This window comes from Siniperca chuatsi, linkage group LG4, assembly GCF_020085105.1.
Source record: "Siniperca chuatsi isolate FFG_IHB_CAS linkage group LG4, ASM2008510v1, whole genome shotgun sequence".
NCBI lineage: Eukaryota > Metazoa > Chordata > Actinopteri > Centrarchiformes > Sinipercidae > Siniperca > Siniperca chuatsi.
Genome location: NC_058045.1, coordinates 7,768,993 through 7,786,558, shown reverse-complemented (window position 1 = coordinate 7,786,558; position 17,566 = coordinate 7,768,993). Strand labels below are relative to the sequence as shown.

At 39.3% G+C, this 17,566-nt stretch overlaps 1 protein-coding gene across 8 annotated transcripts in view; it reads left to right on the top strand.

Moving 5' to 3' along the window:
• The window catches only part of LOC122875008 (contactin-1a-like), a 69,074-nt gene that overhangs the window by 14,678 nt on the left and 36,830 nt on the right, over window positions 1-17,566 (top strand). The window contains exon 1 of one of the 8 annotated variants that reach the window (XM_044193681.1): window positions 4,189-4,344. The exons of 6 other annotated variants lie outside the window; for them this stretch is intronic. The gene's annotated coding sequence lies outside the window, so the exon portion shown is untranslated. Of the gene's footprint in view, window positions 1-4,188; window positions 4,345-10,640; window positions 10,805-17,566 lie in introns of those variants that run through there. One more of the 8 variants, XM_044193680.1, reaches the window with a different exon arrangement.

Genomic DNA, 17,566 nt, shown 5'->3' with positions numbered 1-17,566 from the left:
TGACACAAGCCTTCTTCTGGAATCATCCTAATTATGGTGTTGATTGATCGCAGCAGTGATACCGTGGTATCAGTACCGTATTAACACATCAATACTGTGCGATTGATCAAGCCTCTCTGACTCAGATTTACCTGAGCTGTACTGACAAACATTGATTTATCTCCTGATGGATTGCATTTCTCAGGCATTTCTCTTTGTATTCTAACGCATTAATGAATTGATTAATAAATGTCAGTGATTCGCTGGTGTCATGCCCAGATCAACAAAGACGTTGTTGTATCTCTTGCAGTGAAAAGCATCTTGTTTGGCCTGTGACCATCACTGACTTACATTGTGTCTCAATGGTCATTATATTTTCATGTGCTTGGAAGAACATTTTTTTCTGCCATTTTACAATTAGTATTGCTGGTGGAGAACAGGCCCACTCAAGTGTTGAGGCGAGGAAACACTGGACTCTTCAGCTGACTTGTACTTACAGTGCAGTGCACACATACCGCTTATTCACACACACCCACCCACCCACACACTCACTCTTGAGTTGCTGGGTTTCTCTGACAAAGCTGAAGGAAAACGCAGAAATTAAGCAGTATGTTGGGGAGAGGATTGTTTGGTTTCTCTGCGTGTCAAACCAGTGCGGAGGAAGGTAAAGATTACAGCCGTTACACACATACAATAGCTCTGTTTCTGCTAATAGTCCCCACTTCAAGACTCCTCTGCTGAAATATTTTCACCTGCAGTTTGTTCAAACAGTCTTCTGAGCAGACATGGATAATGAAGACAGAATAGCCCAGAGGTGAGATGTTGCTTATGAAGAGGAAAAGGAGAGAGTGGGCAGTCAGCTGGTGATGGACACTGTTTTCCGTGATTAGGCTTAATGCTTCGATGTACAGTAATAATAAAACAGACAGCCTGATTCAGTGTTCAGTTTCCCACTCTATTGTTTAAGGGAAAGAGATCATGTTTGTTTGAATTTCAGCATGTTTGCATTTGAGTGCTTTGCAGACAGAGAGAGAGAGGGAGAGAGTGTCAAATCTCCAGGACAGTGGGAGACACAAACATGGGTCCTTGCTTCTGTGCTGTGACCTTGTTTGCTAATTAGGTGTCAGACCTATTTTTCCACTCCAGAAAAAAAAGCTCATATCTTTGGGCTTAGATTGCCAGAAGGCGATGGGATGGGGACACTCATTTTGCCACCGATTGCTGGCTCCTAGGGTCTCTGTCTTTGTGTGTGGGCGTGTGTGTATGTGAATAAAAGTCAGGAGTATCATTAGAGATGCTACTGTATGGGTAGCCCTTTCTCATGAATACTGCATAAAGCTGCTAACATAGATGTACCAACACAGTATAATGCTGCAAAAATGTCACTGTTACTGTCACAAATATTGATCTGTTTCACACAGGCCCACTTTGGTTCAATCTGAATACCTACACAAATAGTAAATTTGTCACATGGAAGACAACTCATGAGTAGAGTTGGGGAATAAATCAATATTGTGATATAAGATTCAGTATGGCCTGAGATTTGGTTATTATGATATTGAGTTATATCTTAAATGTTGACTTTTCCAGTCTTTAAGGCAGTGTTACATTTAAATGATATAATTTTCTGATCTTATTGGAGTGTCCTAACTCAAAGATATGAACAACGAATCATTCTTCTTGTTTGCACATCATAATCACATTTAAAGCTGAATCAGTTAGTCAATCAATTGATTAGTCGATCGATAGAAGATTAATCTGCAAGTATTTTGAGTCATTTTTTTAAGCAAAAATGTACTGGTTTCAGGATTCAAATGTGAATATTTTCTGGTCTGCTATGATAATATTTTTGTGATTTGGACTGTTTGTAAGCACAAAACATTTGGATATGTCAACTTGGGCTGATAGGAATTGTGATTCATTCACACATTTAATGGACCAAAAAATGTATTGACTAACTGAGGAATCAATTATTAATAATAGTCAGTTTCAGCCCTATTCACAGTTTCTTTAAGCACTAATAGTCACCCCCATATCATTATACATACTGATATTGAGGTATTTGTTTTAAAATATTATAATATTTATGTTTTCAAATACTGACGCATGCTAATTCCTATCTGGTTATTTTATCTATATGGTTTCTCAGTTGAATTCCAGAAAATGTACTATATCACTGAATATATCGCTGTTGGGATATAAAAATACAGATACCGAGGTACAAAATTGCATCTATATAGCTGACCCCTTCTCATAAGTTCTAACTATTATTAGAGAGACGTAGTATAAAAAGAAATTATTATTTCTTTCCATTAACGTCAATCTACCATTGCCTTTATGTTCTTTACATTCTAGGTTATCAGCTTAGTTATCAGGTTATCATACCGGCTTGAAAAGTTGTTTTCTTGACATGTTTCCTCTTGTCTCTTTGCATCTAGCCGCTCACTTTACATTGTGTTTTGTTCAGCAAGCATGAAAATTGGCCTATTTAATGATGCCCTTCCATGTTCCTCAAGATGCAGTGCCTCTTGGAGCACTGAGAACAGCTCACTGACCCTTCCTCAAAAGGCTCCTAACTCCATAGAAAGGGCTGTTTTAAGTGAACAATAGATTTTACTTCAGATGTCTGGTTTATCCCTATTGAACTGGACATGTTTACATGTTAATGCTGCAAGGCATAAGTGATTGTTTGTCCAGTCCTAAAAAGAGCAGCATTATGCGTGTGACACATATCAGTCACTTGAATGCCAATGTTGACCTATATATGAAGGCCTGGGTCAAAGGAGGGGCATGCTAGCCACAGCATAGGGCAGATATCTAGTCTAATGAGTCTTGTGTAGCACCCAGTGATAGGACATGCGTCAGACTGTGGCACACACAGATAGCCAAGAGGAGACAGGATTTATGCGGTACTTTGGCCAAATCTTCGAGCTGAAGATTAAAATAATTGTGTGTTTTTGCTGTGTGTTATTGTTGTGTAATGCAGACCACTGCCATCTGGATAAAAATGACACGCATGAAAACCTTCACACATGCACGCACACATTTGCTAGAGACTCCCCATCCCTCCCTGTCTTCTCTCTTGCTTGTATCTTGCCCTTACTCTCCTTTTTTTTCTCACATAAATACTTGCAGAAACGCTTCCAGATTGGATCATTCTCAATTCTAAACCGATGAATCCATTTGCTAATTGGATTCGTACACATGTTATGTTGGACAGGACAGACAGCAGAGGACAGGAGAAGATGGACTGACTCCCAAAGGGGGGAGGCAAGGATGCAAAAAAATCAGTGTGACTCTAAACCTTATTATCTTTGCCTTGATGACTCCTCTTGTGCAGGAATCAATACAGCCTATCTGGCTTCAGGGGCACAGGGCCCACTACAGGAAGCAGATATCTCCAAACTATCCATTATGGATGAGAGGAGGAGTGTAAGGATGGAAAATAAGAGGAGAAAGAATGGAAGACAGGGCCAGACGACAGGGATAAGAGGCTGGAAATACAGGAAGGAGGGATGAGAAGAATGGGAAGTGAAGATGGGAGGAAGAGTTAATCAACAAGAAGAGTGAATGAGTGGAGGAGGAAGAGGAGATGAAAGTGAAGATTGCAGCAGGGCAGTGAGCCTTGCAGCTGTTTGTTTTTTTGTTGTAGCTCAGCTGCCTCACTGTGGCTGGTTCCTGCTGTTCCTTCAGTCTGGCTGTAATGTTTATTTCCAGCTGAGGGAACGGTCGCAGCTCTCACAGCTATCAAAATTAAATTGTCTTTTTACCTCCCTCCCACAGTTTGTTCTCACCCCTGCAACTTCTCAGCAACATTTTTTGTATTATTTCTTCTTCTTCTTCTCCTCGCAGCAGCATCCTTCCTATGGTACATACTATAGTCTTCCTACTAATCCTTCCTTGCTGTAGTAATTTCTTCCTCCCCACTGTGGCTACCATGCTTTCTGGCCATACCCTGTTATCACTCTCCCTCTCTCTGTAAAATAGGCATATGCAACCCCAACACACCCCCCCATCACTCTCATGCTCTCTTTCCTCCTCCTCCACTGTGATGTGAGGTCACAGCTGGGGAGCCCTATGATTTGACAGCTAAATGTTTATGTGAGGGTGCATTTGTGTGTGTGCGTGTGTGATGGAGGGGGTTTCTGTGTCGCTGAGTGCCTGTGATAGAAGAGGGCAGGATGCCATGACAGCAGTTGCTAACCAGCACTAGCAGGCTAGCAGTTCATCCTGAGGCATACTGTAGCGGAGAGATATACAGCTGGCTCCACTGCTGCCAACTCAACGCTAACAGGACTGTAACTACAGGCGTGTTGGGGGTGCGCCTGCTTCCTGCACCTCAGGGCTGTGTGCTCGGGACCGGAGGTGGGTGGCAGAGTGGGCTCACTGTTTGGTTTCTGTGTGTGCTGTGTGGAGGAGCAAGAGCAGTGCAAAGAGTTAAGAAGTTTGCTTGTTTCTCTTGGGTTATTGTAAAACATGTGTGTCTGTGTGTGTGTGTGTATACTGTATGTGTGTTCTCCAGCACAGCTCAACTCTGCTGGCTCCGTGATTCTGTCCTCTGCAGAGGGAATAGCTCATTATCTGCCTCTCAGAATGAAGCACCCTACCTCAACACTGCAGTGCTGCACAGTCAAAGGATGAACCTATTGAAGCATCACGTGTGTGTGTCTGTGTTTGTGTGTGGTTACTGTACATGTGCCTGTTAGTTTGTAGGTTGTTATATAGAAAGGTGTGGTGGGTATCACAGTATCTTTGTCTCTGTTGTCATGTTATATCCTCTTCTGTGTATGTGTGTGTCTGTAAGTGCATCATGCAAGTGTTTGAGTCTTGTCATGTTTTTCTTACTTGAGGCATTACTTGCACGTTTGAGCCACCAAGGCAGCCATTAAATATTCATTGCTTATTTTTATTCTTATTATATTCTTTATATCAAGCCTCAACTCTGAGGCATTTGTTCTATATGCCTATTAGGGCTAATAGTAGTCTAGCTCACCACGTATGCTGTGATGAGTTTGTGCCCTATATGAGCATTGTTCATCGATCAATGTTGCATTTGTAGGCCTTAAGTAGTGTTGGAAATGTCGCTTGTGGTGAGTGTTTTTCCAGCTCAGAAGCTGCTTCACTGTAACAACATATGATGTGAGTTTCTATGACCTTTATGTAATGACTTTCTGTGGATGGTTTTATGTCATTGGGCTTGTACCATTAACAGCAGCACGTTCCCCCTTACCCTGAGAATTCAGGCTCTCGCTCTCTGTATGCTTTGAGAAAATATTGTGAAAGCCTTCCTCCCACTGTACAAAAAAGAAGCCAAAATATCCGGATACGGCCGTTGCCATCTTGTGCTGGTGACATCATTTGGAGCCAGAGTCTGCGCAGTATTGATTGGGGTTGGAGCTGCGGTATCGAGGTCCCGCCCATACACCTGGCTGACTCAATCGCAAGCCAGCGTCAGCTGTCAATCATGACATGAAACCCCCTTTTTATAGCATCAAATAACTAATTAAAACCAAGCATATCACTTGAACATACATCAGCGTGATGAGAACTACCTAAAATGTCAGAAACCATTTTTGGGAATTTTTTTTTTGACGTATACGTTGAGATTTTAGTTTTGACCATGTCCCTTCCGCTAACTTGGAGGGGGCAGGGTTTATGACCTATACTGCAGCCAGCCACCAGGGCGCGATCGAGATGTTTTGGCTTCACTTTTGGGCAGTTGTCATGTCTTCCATCTTTATATACAGTCAGTGCTATGCACCAGTAAGGATTTAGCAACATTTGAATCACAATCTGATGACAGTTTTGGGAATGTTTGCATATGTCACTGTCATTTCTGATCAAAACACACACACATACATACACAGTCCTGATTAAGTTGATTAGCAGATTTTTTAACTGATGATGTGTTAAACTCTTAATAAGTCATAACCAATGACTTTTAAACTTCAACATCAATATTTAATGTTAAATAAAAATAAAGTTCAGGGGCTTTAGCAGCTGGCAAAATTAGTTTATTCATTATCAATGTTTTTATTTTCTCTCTCCTATCAAGTAATCAAAGTAATCCAATTGTGCTGTAGTCCCTACCTCATTCCCCAGCTGACATGCAAAAAAAAGAACTTGCATTGAGAGCTGAACGCCTTTCAAGGTACCTTCCTTCACCCAAACCTCTCAGCACTACTCATATTAACATGCACACAAAAGCTCTTTTGGGCAGGTTGGGCCCAATTGGGCTCTTCTCCTAAGTCACAGGTTGTCCAGCCTTTTCTGCTTCTATTCTCTTCGACTGACTCATTGAGCAACAATAAAAGGCTTTGAGGAAGGATCAGATGTGGGCAATCAGGGGCAATTTACTTTGGCTTAAACTCAAGCCTTTGAGAGACTTCAGTCGTGTCTGTCTTAGTCAGTCAACCATAAACAGCAGCAGTAAAGCCCTATCAACATTATGCAAGACAAGTTTATTTATGTGTGGCACATGAATAAATTCTGATTCACTGACCGGTTAAGAACAGTGTAGGACAGTTCACTACATATTTAGTAGGACAGAGTTGATGACACACACATCGCTACTTGCTCAAATGCCTACACATCTGCATGCACCAACTCGGAGCTAAAGAAACGCAAGAGGGTGTTTGTGGGAATACAACCAGTTTTAAACATGGTCAACAACCCGTATGAGGGAAATAAGGCACATGACAAGATAGATTGTAGACCCCCAAATATCTGTAGAAAGTCTGTTTGACTACAGGAAATGTGTCATAAGAGCTATGAACAGTCATTGAATATGTATGTCTGTTCTTCCTTTCATGCATTCAGTCTCCTCATTATACTGCTGACATGCAACACCACATCAAATGTGATCACAGAGAGCAGAAACCAGGCCCCAGCAGATTATAGACAAAAGACTTACCACAAATAAGGCTAACATGCCTTCCATCCTGTTAAATAGTTTAATCTAGTCTATGTTATCACCAGATCTGGTTTAAACAGTATTTGCAGTTAATTCTTAAAGTTTGTTTTAACCAGTTGGAGCAAAAGGTGGGTAGAATTTAATGGTTTACTAATTTGCACAATTTGATGCATGATGACTCAGCTGCTGATCATAATTTGCTGATAGATTCTCTAAATAGATAATTGGTGAATTGCATGATGATTTTTAATTTCACTGTTTATGAACACAAATTACAGCCAGTTTTATGAGCAGAAAGCCAAGTTGGCAATGGAAAACTTCTCTTGTGTATCAAGAACGATATTGGAATTTTACTGTTTGTGAGGAAGTGAGTATGGCTTTTTTTATTTTTATTTTGTATTGTAATGGGTCAAGACGGAGATATCCTTGTATGAGTCCATTCAGTCTCCTTTGTGTTATGTTCCTGTACCCCCACCAAACAAGATGGGAAAATTAAATACAATTTTGTCCCAACTGAAATTGGTCATAAAACAGAAGAGAATATGAGGAAATGCAGCACATCCCACTTAGAAAAATGCTAACTTTAGTATTAGTCTGAGAATCTAATCAGTCCTTCCCTAATCTAAAATGCAATTGACATCCAATAAGCTGTCAGTTGCAGACTTTCCAATAATAAAGCAAACCCTGTCCGTCTGGTACCCCAAATCATATATATCCAAGAACTATATCTAACTGAAACAAACACCAACAATTACCTAGAAATGCTAAATGCTTTTGTCTGTTGTGGCATTGTGAAACAGCACAATTTCAATTAAATTCAATTGGGCTTTATTGGCATGGGAAACAGATGTTAACATTGCCAAAGCATGTGTAAAATAAAAACATACATAAACAGAAGAATTGTGATATTAAAATATATACAGATAAGTAAGATAGGATAATAATAATAAATTGTAGACTTGCAGTTAAAATACAAATACAAAAAGTGAAAACTAAACACTGCAACAAACAAACTCTATTCACTCACTCTGAATGTACTGCAGCTCTGTAACATAGACAGAAGGGAAGAAATGATCCTCTTTTATTCCTGTCAGCGGTGGGATTGTGCTGATTCAGAAGTCTTGGGTAAATCACAATGGAAGAAAAAAGCCAGAGCAATGAAGCCAGCCAGACACAAGCCTTATGCTCTGCCACTGCACTCTGTGCCCTGCTCTGCATGCTGTATGCTTGCTAAAAGGAATAAATAGTACTTCTTGTACTTCTAATTGTACTTGTTTCTTTGCACACTTCTCCTGACTTGTCTGGCGGATCTAAATGGAAGCCATTAGATTGGATTTGGTCTCAAGCTGCTCATCTGCAGCTCTCTTGACCTGATCCATTAGTTTTAATGACTTGAAGGTCAAGTGCAGACATTTGTAGATTCTAGATTTGGTACATTTGAGTACAAATGCTTTCAACACTGAAGCACACTGCTCTACATAATCCCTTTTATTTTCTGGAATCACTTATGTAAGTTGAATGACCCACAAAGTTAATGTTACTTACAGCCTTAGATAATACTAGAGGATCTTCTTTTTACTGTATTTTTTAATTCTAATTCAGTCCTGTCTGTGTCATTTCCAAACCGTGACATAATTCAAGGCCATAGGAGTGAATCAAGATCAATTAAGATGCATTTTCTACCCTTAGAGCGTCAGCTGGACATAAATTGTCCAGTAAGATAGATGGTAATAGGGTATCTGGAAATATTTGGGACCTGCATGATTAAACCATGAAATCCAATAATTATAATCAATTAATTGCCCTGTTTTGTTGTCCCAGCACAAAGGCTTTTTTTGTTTCTTTTTAGCCTGATCACACAATTTATCATGTTGTCAGATGTGGCTGGGCGGGTGCAGGGAATACCAAAATATTTGCTAAAAATGCTGCCGTACTGTATGTGGCAATACAGACCTAAAGCTTACTGAAACGCAGCCGAATTTATTGTGTGGGCCATACAAGGCTCCAAATCTAAATCTGCTCTACTGTCCCCTCTGTCAAATCCCTGCAACACTCAGCATTTTCTGTTAATGCAACCCAAAGGCACTATGTGAGAATTTGTATAATGGTGGCTGCCTCCTGTTCCCAGAATAGAGCAGACACCACTTAAACCTTGTGTTACCACACAGGCCGTGTATAAAACTAACAACTGGGAGCAGATGAATTATATATTATCATTTTGCTGTTAGCCCATGAGTACCTCCACTGGAGAGGTTTGGGGTTCAGTGTCTTGTTCAATTGCTCTTGAGTACTTAGTTTAGCCTTTCTTTCCCCTCCAGAAAGTTGTTGTTATGACCAGTCAGAAAGTCAGCTCTCTAAACTTTTGAAAACTTACTGTGTCAGTAGCAAATCTTTTTGTTATTATAGCCCAACCGATACTAGATGTTTGAGGCTGATTCTGAAATCGATATTTTCAATCAATAGTAAAAAGAAATCTCATAACAACATATCGGCTAATTGAACCTTTTTTCACACAGTAAACACATAACAAACAAACGTTTTTGATAAGGATCCCCTTTAAAGAATTGTGACCAAGATATGTACTGGGACATTTTATAGTTGAAAAATAAACTCAGTGATCTCTAGAACAGTGTAATGGACATGCTGTTTCAAAACTACCTCAAACAATTCTGTATTACAATTTCTTGTTATTTATCAGCCAATTTATACACTGATACAGATGTAATAATGCGATAAGTTAATACAATCTGATATATAGTCACAATCTGTATGTGTTTTAGCTAAATTCTATATATTTTCACAAATATAATTGAGTTATAGATTGAAAAACAAACATTTCGTGTGTTTCTAAACTAAACATAGTATACATAACCTGTACTTATACTTAACATAACTTAGGCATCATCCTTCTTTACAACATTTCTGATGTAAACAAAACTTTGACCACATTAGAAAACACGATTCACTTAGAATTAGTTGTTGTCGAGTGTTTGTTCCTGTATTAAAAGATCAATTCAGGAGTGATAGCATGATCATGATAAATTGTTTTACATTTTATAGCTTGGGTGACTTCGGTTTACCTTTGGGTGACGGATTGTACCTTTAACAACCGGAAGCATTGAGATATTCAATATGCTCATTCGTTAATAAAAGTAAAAGTAAAAGTAGACTCCTATTTCTATTCGAGGAGATAAAAGAACATCAAAGAAGAGCTCAATTATTGTTGATCTTCTTTAGTGAGATAAAGAGAATATGAGAAGGCATTATATAAAAGACTAAGGAAAATGAACTTCAGAATGTCCTTCGGGCTGGGAGAATTATGTCAACTTTCAAGTTAGCAATCCATATCACAGCAAAGAGCTCTCATGTCTTATCGTATCTTTGTTGGTCTCGTACAGAAATGCCCAAGTTTTTTGCAAAGCATATTTTTTCCTCAGCAATGGGCATCTTTTCAGGAGAAAACTGCATTCTCTGCAACAGTAGTGAGGTTAAAGTTGGGGTGCTGAGGGAGAGGGGGTGTTCATGTTGTATTTTTTTGTACTGGTTACTGCATGTGTGTGTGTGGGAGGGCTTAAAAGATTAAACCCCAGCCTGGCCACAGTGACGAGAGAAGACCCCTCTGTGGAGCGCTCTCACTGCAGGGAGGCTTCTTCAGTGGCGTCCCATTTGCATGGCTCCCTGTCCTGCTCGGCTCGGGGAATTAGCCTTTTCTTTTCCCATCGTCCCTCCCTCCTCTCTGCACCTTGGAGAGAGTGCTTCCATCCAACAGCATTGCTCGTTTCTGAGGCAGACAATGGAGCGGAGTATTTAGGACACTTGGCAGGCTAGGCATGTTGGAGGGGATGGGGACACGGGCTGCTAAGTAGCTCATCTTGTCACATAGCCACTGGCATGATAGCTCTCCACAGCAAGGTAAGCACTGAGCAGAGTCACACCACACACACTTCATGCCCTGATTGTTTTACTGTGTGTCTCTTATAGATTTGTGTGGTGATATCATAGGTAACCTCCTCCTCTTCTTGACCATGCAATTAAGCAGCATGTTTGTGGCTTATATTATGATTACATTTAAACATTCAGTTTGTCAAGTTAATCTGTGGCCTAATGTTGGATTCAAGCCCTCTAATCCAATTAGGAGATGAATAGGACTCGACTTAGATTCATCTTTCTATTGTTTGCCATTTATTGTAGCTACCCAATGCAGAACAAATGCACTGTATTCACACTTTCCCTTTGAGACCTTTCTTTGTGCAATCTGAAGGTATTGATTGTTTTCTCAGTATACTTCAGGATGCACTAATTGTAATATATGAACTCTTCTTCCTTATCTGTACAGCTTTGCCATCAAGTGTAAGCAGCACTCTGTCACCCAATAATTATAGTTATTTACAGCAGAGTGCACGGCCATCAGTGAAAGCATGTCACTGCTCTCCTATCGAAACCTCTCAGCCAATATCTTTATTGGACAGATGTGGCATGAAGTAATTAAGCTGAGCACTCTTTCTTTATAGAGTGCAAATCTCCTCTGACCTTTGCCTATATGACACAATTTATCATACATGATGTGACATACTTTCCATACTTGAAAACACATATAGTATTTCATATATGGGGGCTTTCTCTTGAGTATTATCCTACCATAGAATGTATTACACTCTTCCATGGCCCTTGCACTGAAAGGTCAATGCATTTCTGTGTTACGAATAATTACCTAAACATAAAAACAAACTGCAAACCTATTTTATGTTGGGGCAGAGATTTTTAGTGTTGTATGTAAATACAAACAATGGTAACATCCAAGTGGCAGACAGAAGAGGCCACTCTTAATTCATAGTTACCTATGCTGCTCTAAGATTCACTCCTTTTGGAGTAGTGTCTAGCATTTCAAATGTTATAAAGGCCAATTTGGAATTAGACTCTCTTTTAATCATCTTTAATATATCGAATTTAAGATCATCTTCGTCCAGTCCACAGACATAGACCATAGACTTATGTCACTGTCTTTTACCAAGAAACGTTTGCTACGATTCTGGAAGAGTAAGGAAGTACCTAATGTTAAGTGGCTTGCAGATCTGCTCAGTTTAATGGAAGCACAGAGACTAAGAATGATCAGATTGAAATGTTTTAACGTATATGGCAACCATTGATTGAATATTTAAACAAAACTTATGAATATGATCTGCTACCTTCAGAGATTATTTTTGTTTTTTCATGACAGGCTTGGATCTTTAGAGTTGGATGTTCTCTGTTTGTTTGTTTTTTGGGGTTTCTTCCTATTAATTTAATCCAATTTACTTATTTAATCATGTTTTAATCCTAACCATATCTACATTTGTACATCTGTACATGAATATAGCAAATCATGTTTTTTGTTTTACCTTTTTTACATTTTGTTTATAATACTTTTTGCTATGACTTCTCTTTGTCTATGTCCTCAAACAAGTGTACCATTCTAGTTTACCATGTGAACACTTAACAACGGCAACATCCAATAGGTGAAATGGAGGGTCAGATGAATCAGTATCTCTAGTGTGGTTTCAGCTAATAAGCCGTCACAGAAATGGACAAAGCACAGGTGCTAAGCTTCACTTCGGAAGCGCTATACTCTCATGATAGCAAAATTATAAGCTGTTATTCCATGCTCTTGGTTTATCACTAATAGTTCAGGAACAGTATCAAATGTTGGCTTCCTTGTTGCCTGACAGTGAACAAAGTCACTCTGTGACATCAAAAGCAAAAGGTGTAGTCATTTTTTATGATTCAAGTCACGTGTTTGCTATTGCGCTTCTGCATTCATTTACAGACACTTCCTGATTTGAGGGTAATGTAATTCATACAGCCGTCCAGCTCCAGGTTTCATGAATTGAATTGGATTGTCATTGATATTCAGGTCAGCTGAGGTTGCTGAGCCTGTGTGGCCCTGGGGGGCATTGTGTTGACTGCAGGAGTTGGGATAAATAGCTTACATTAGAATGACTGCTTCTGTTGGGTGAGAGAGAGGGAGGAGGGGGGAGAGAGACAGAGTGACATAGTGAATGAGCCATGACTGGATCATCTGCAGCTGGATTACATCATGAATAATACTGTACTTCATACTGAGGACAAAAAATAACTAGAGTTTAAATCAATCTTTGCATTAGATTGCACACAACACAAGTAACAGCCTGAAAAATAAATGCAGATGCTTGCATTAAATGGCGTATTTTATAGGTGTTCCTGTTATTCATAATTAGTTCATGCTAAATCTGACTGTACCATTTTATTTATCGATGAACAGTGATTAGCCTAATTATTATTAGTTTCTCATTTAAAAGAAGATGAACATGATTTCAGCTAGTCCTGCTGAAAAGAAAACATTTCAGATGGCTGCTGAAAAGTGAATTCTGACTGCAGAAGATATCAAGCTGTTACATTCTGAAAAATAAAGTTATTTTTCTATCAAGTGCTGAACCAGTTCCTGCTTAGCAACAGGGGGCCTGTGCAGCACAAAGCGTGTAGAGAGCATATTTTTCTGCAGGTGTTGTTGTGTGTGTCTTGGGGTTACTGCTTTATCTGCTGTGTAATAGGCTCCGAAAGCCTGTGTCTGTATCCTTTATTTAATTGAATCATTCTGTTGGTCTTCTGGGAGATATAAACCTGTTTGTCTGTAGCCAAGTCCACTCTTATTTTCCACCCAGATACAGTATAGAAGGAGTGCATCTTTCAGAGCTGATGTTGAAGAGACACACAGACTGTCTATGGCTCATTTTGGAATCAAAATCAATGATTTTGTCATAAATAATTCACAAGTTAGACTAAATGTATCACCGCTGCTTGGTGGTAAAATAACACTGATTCAGCATAAAAATCTAAGTTATCACAGCTTGTGTTTCATTCTGGGATTTATGTTTAAACACAGTATGTAGTCATATCAGGTGTCTGATCTCGTCAGTTGTGAAAAGATCTGTGCCGGTTTCTATTTCTTGCTTTCCTTTTAAGGGAAAATCATCTCAATCTGCATTTCTAAATTTAGCATTTTGATAGCAAACCTCATACACTTTGTTTTTTTCCACCAAGCAGAATGTTATAAAGAAATATGTTATAAAACTAGATAAAGTATAGTTGGTGACAGATAGATATTAGATAGATATTTGCCTCTAAAAATAGAGAGACTGGCAGCCTGTTTTTTTCCCCGTAGCATTTGGTGATGACACTAAATTGTACCTGCTATATCACAAAATGTGTGATTTTAGATTGAGTGGTCATCAGATACCATATTAATATTGGATTCCACATTTCATGCCTCAATATTAGTGGTAATACACTACCCAGTGGGGGGGGGGGGGGTGTCATATATTTTAAACAAATAAGATACAAAATGTTAATTAGTGAGCTTTAGAGGTGCTGGTAGGCAGATTTTGTTATTTGGACAGAGCCAGGCTAGCTGTTTATCTTTTGTTTCCAGTCTTTATGCTAAGCTAGGCTAACCGGCTGCTGGCTCCAGCTTTATATTTACCGTACAGACAAAACAGTGGTATCAATCTTTTCATCTAACTCTTGTCAAGAAAGCGAATAAGAGTATTTATTAAAATGTTAAACTATTCCTTTAATATACAGCATATCACAATATGATGTTTAAGTAATGAAAATGAAACTGGCACAATTTATGTATTTATATATTATTATTATTTATTAATTTATTTTTGAGGTGACATTTTAATACTACAGCAATCATTGTGGGAGAAATTAAACATACTAATTACTTTTTCCTGTTCATTTCAGACAGCAAAGCAATTAATCATAATTCATAATATTACATAGAAAATCCCACAAATCGATAATAATGGACAGCAATGATAAACATCAATATGTTGCCCAGCTCCACTGCTAACTCCATGTGCTAAAATATAATTCACATAAAAGCATTAACAACGCTAGGGCTGCTACTAACATTTATTTTCATTATTGATTAATCTGCCCGTTATTTTCTTGATTGATCGTTTTGTTTATAAAATGTCAGAAAATAGTAATAAAAAAAAAATCCCAGAGCCCAAGCTGACGTATTCAAACAACTTGTTTTAGCCGAACAACAGTCCAAACCGCAAAGATGTTCAGTTTACAATGAACTCAAACAGAAAAGAGCAGCAAAACAGCACTATGTGCTACTGCTAAAAATGTTTGCATCCTTGTGGAATTCTGACATAGACTCGGATGCTACAGGAGCTGACACTGTTTCTAAGCAGCGCTCATTTTCCCTTCTCCATCTGATTAAGACCAATCCAGCGTTAACCCCATCTTGGCTTCCCCTTGCAGGATTACTGCAAATCTGTTGTTAATGACTGATTGTGGTGGTGGGGTTGATTGTGTGTGGAAGGAGGGATGGTGAAGTTGGTAGGGGGTTGGGGTTGTTGGAACAACATCTTGTTTTTAAAGTCTACCACTCTGACCGCGCCATCATCCTCTCCTCCACCCTATCCTCTTTTTCTCTCAGTTTCTCCTCCCCCACATCACCGCCCCTCTGCCCCAGCCGATAAGGGAAGACGTTTCTATAAAGTTACCCACTTGATTATGCACACATCACACACACATCAGGCCGAGCACAGAAAAGGAGGGGTTTCACTCACTTTCACTTAGCCTAAAACGCCCTAAGGGGGTTATGGGGTCATGATAAAAAGCACAAATGACAGTATTGGTCATTGGAGTACAGCGGTAAAATCCCAGAATCTGCCCCCAGCAGCCTCTACTCGATGCAATATGATTTCTGATTTCAGAGCAATAAGGAAATTCTAAGGGGAGTAAAAGCAGAGAAAAATAGATTAAAAATTTAGCAAGCAAAGCTAGGAATGGGGGGAAAAAACCTTGACAAGAAAAAACACCAAAATCAAACCACAAGCAGTAATAGCTCTGGCAACGTCCAGGGTGTGATTAATGGGGGAGAAGAAATGGCCTTGTTTGAGGGCTGTCACGTCTGGGCCTTGTGATTTACTGTGATGACTGGAGCGCTCTCATCACGTGCATTCAGGCTGCTAAGATAGGACAGGAAAGGTAGGAGGCCCCATTAATACTGATTATAAGAGCATGCTGCCTTTCTGTGTGTTGCTGGTCTGATGGTTTTTTACAGTATATCAATTCAGAGACAGTTCTTAATGGGATAGATGGGATTGGTTCTTTCACTGTGCACTGTGACGCTATAACGAGGCTCCTTGTCGTCTCCCCTAATCTCCTAAGTGCATCTATTAAGATCATTTATAATTTATGAGTTACAGAAATGATACTTACTGTAGTAATATGGCTGTGGAGAGAGGGAAAGACTGGGTCAGTTTTAATAAACTTAATTTTTCAGTGCTTTGTCTGACATTAAGAGATGAATGTCTTTAATAGATGAGCAGAGCACCCCAGGTCTTCGTTCCACAACAGGAGTATTGTTCCAGATTAAAATGAGTGTTTGCATAGTTTCATTGCCGGACACAAAATGCCCCCCGCAGCACGCAAACTGCTCCTTTTTGAAAGGTGTTGCTAGGATACAGGCCAGCGTGAAGATGAAATCCCTCTGTATTGCTTTCCTGCAGCTGTACAGCTCGGACATTATGTCCAACTTATTGTGCATGTGGTACAGTTGTACACATCTGCCTGTTTGTCTTAATTCATTTTTGTTTGTATCTATGTGTCACTATGTGTGTGTTTGAATGTTTAGACGTACAGTAAATGCAGTTTTGTTTGTGTCATGCAAAGCTGCCATATTAGTCTCTTCTATCAAAATCCATTTTCTGTAATAAGACTCCATTTATCTGATGAGCGCTGAGATCTCAATCCTGCTGTCACACCTCAGAGTCTCCGCCAGCTGACACCTCAGGCTGTGCACAAAGAATCAATAGTGTCTGCCTCATGTTCAATTACACTCTAATCAACACATACCAGTCCAGCACGACCTGGGAATGAATGGAAATGTCTGCTAGTATTGAACTGATGCTCAGCACTGTGATACCAGTAAATGATTATATGAAGGTGTTATATTTGGTTGTGAGTTTTGACAGTGTTCGCTGAAAGAGAGTGAGAGTGCAGGTCGTCAAGCACTGAACAGCCATTCAAGGTAGAATTGACAAAAATCATGGTGCAAATGAGAGAGGGTTTTTTTCTACATTATTTCTCCTTCAGCTCTTAAACTGTCAAAAGACTTGATAATGATGCTAAGAATTTACACACTTTGTCCTATCACCTGCAAGCTGACACATAAGTTTTCCAGTCTAATTTTACTTAAGGTTCTTTCTATGACCATGATGATTAATTACATGTTTAATTGGGTTAAGTCAGTTGAATTTATAATTTTGGTTTGTTCGATAAATGTCCATTGGAAAACAAGTACATTCAGCATCTTGAAAATGCCACATTAGTGTTCACCCTGATTTACTGCAAGTTAAAAAAATGTTTTAGATTTTTTTTCTCTTATAAATTTTGGGCAACATTGTCACATACTTCTTTGTTACAGTATATAAGCTGAAATGGTATAGAGAGGCGAAGTCCCTCCCCTTCCAGTAGACCACAAATTGACAAACGGCACAATTCAAACCGTATCAATAATTATTTGTCTCTTGCCGTTGACTACTATATAAATTTTTTCCGAAATAAGGTCCCACAGGGGACACAGAAGGGGAGGGACTTCGCCTCTCAATAACAGTTATCTTCAGTCTGTGCATC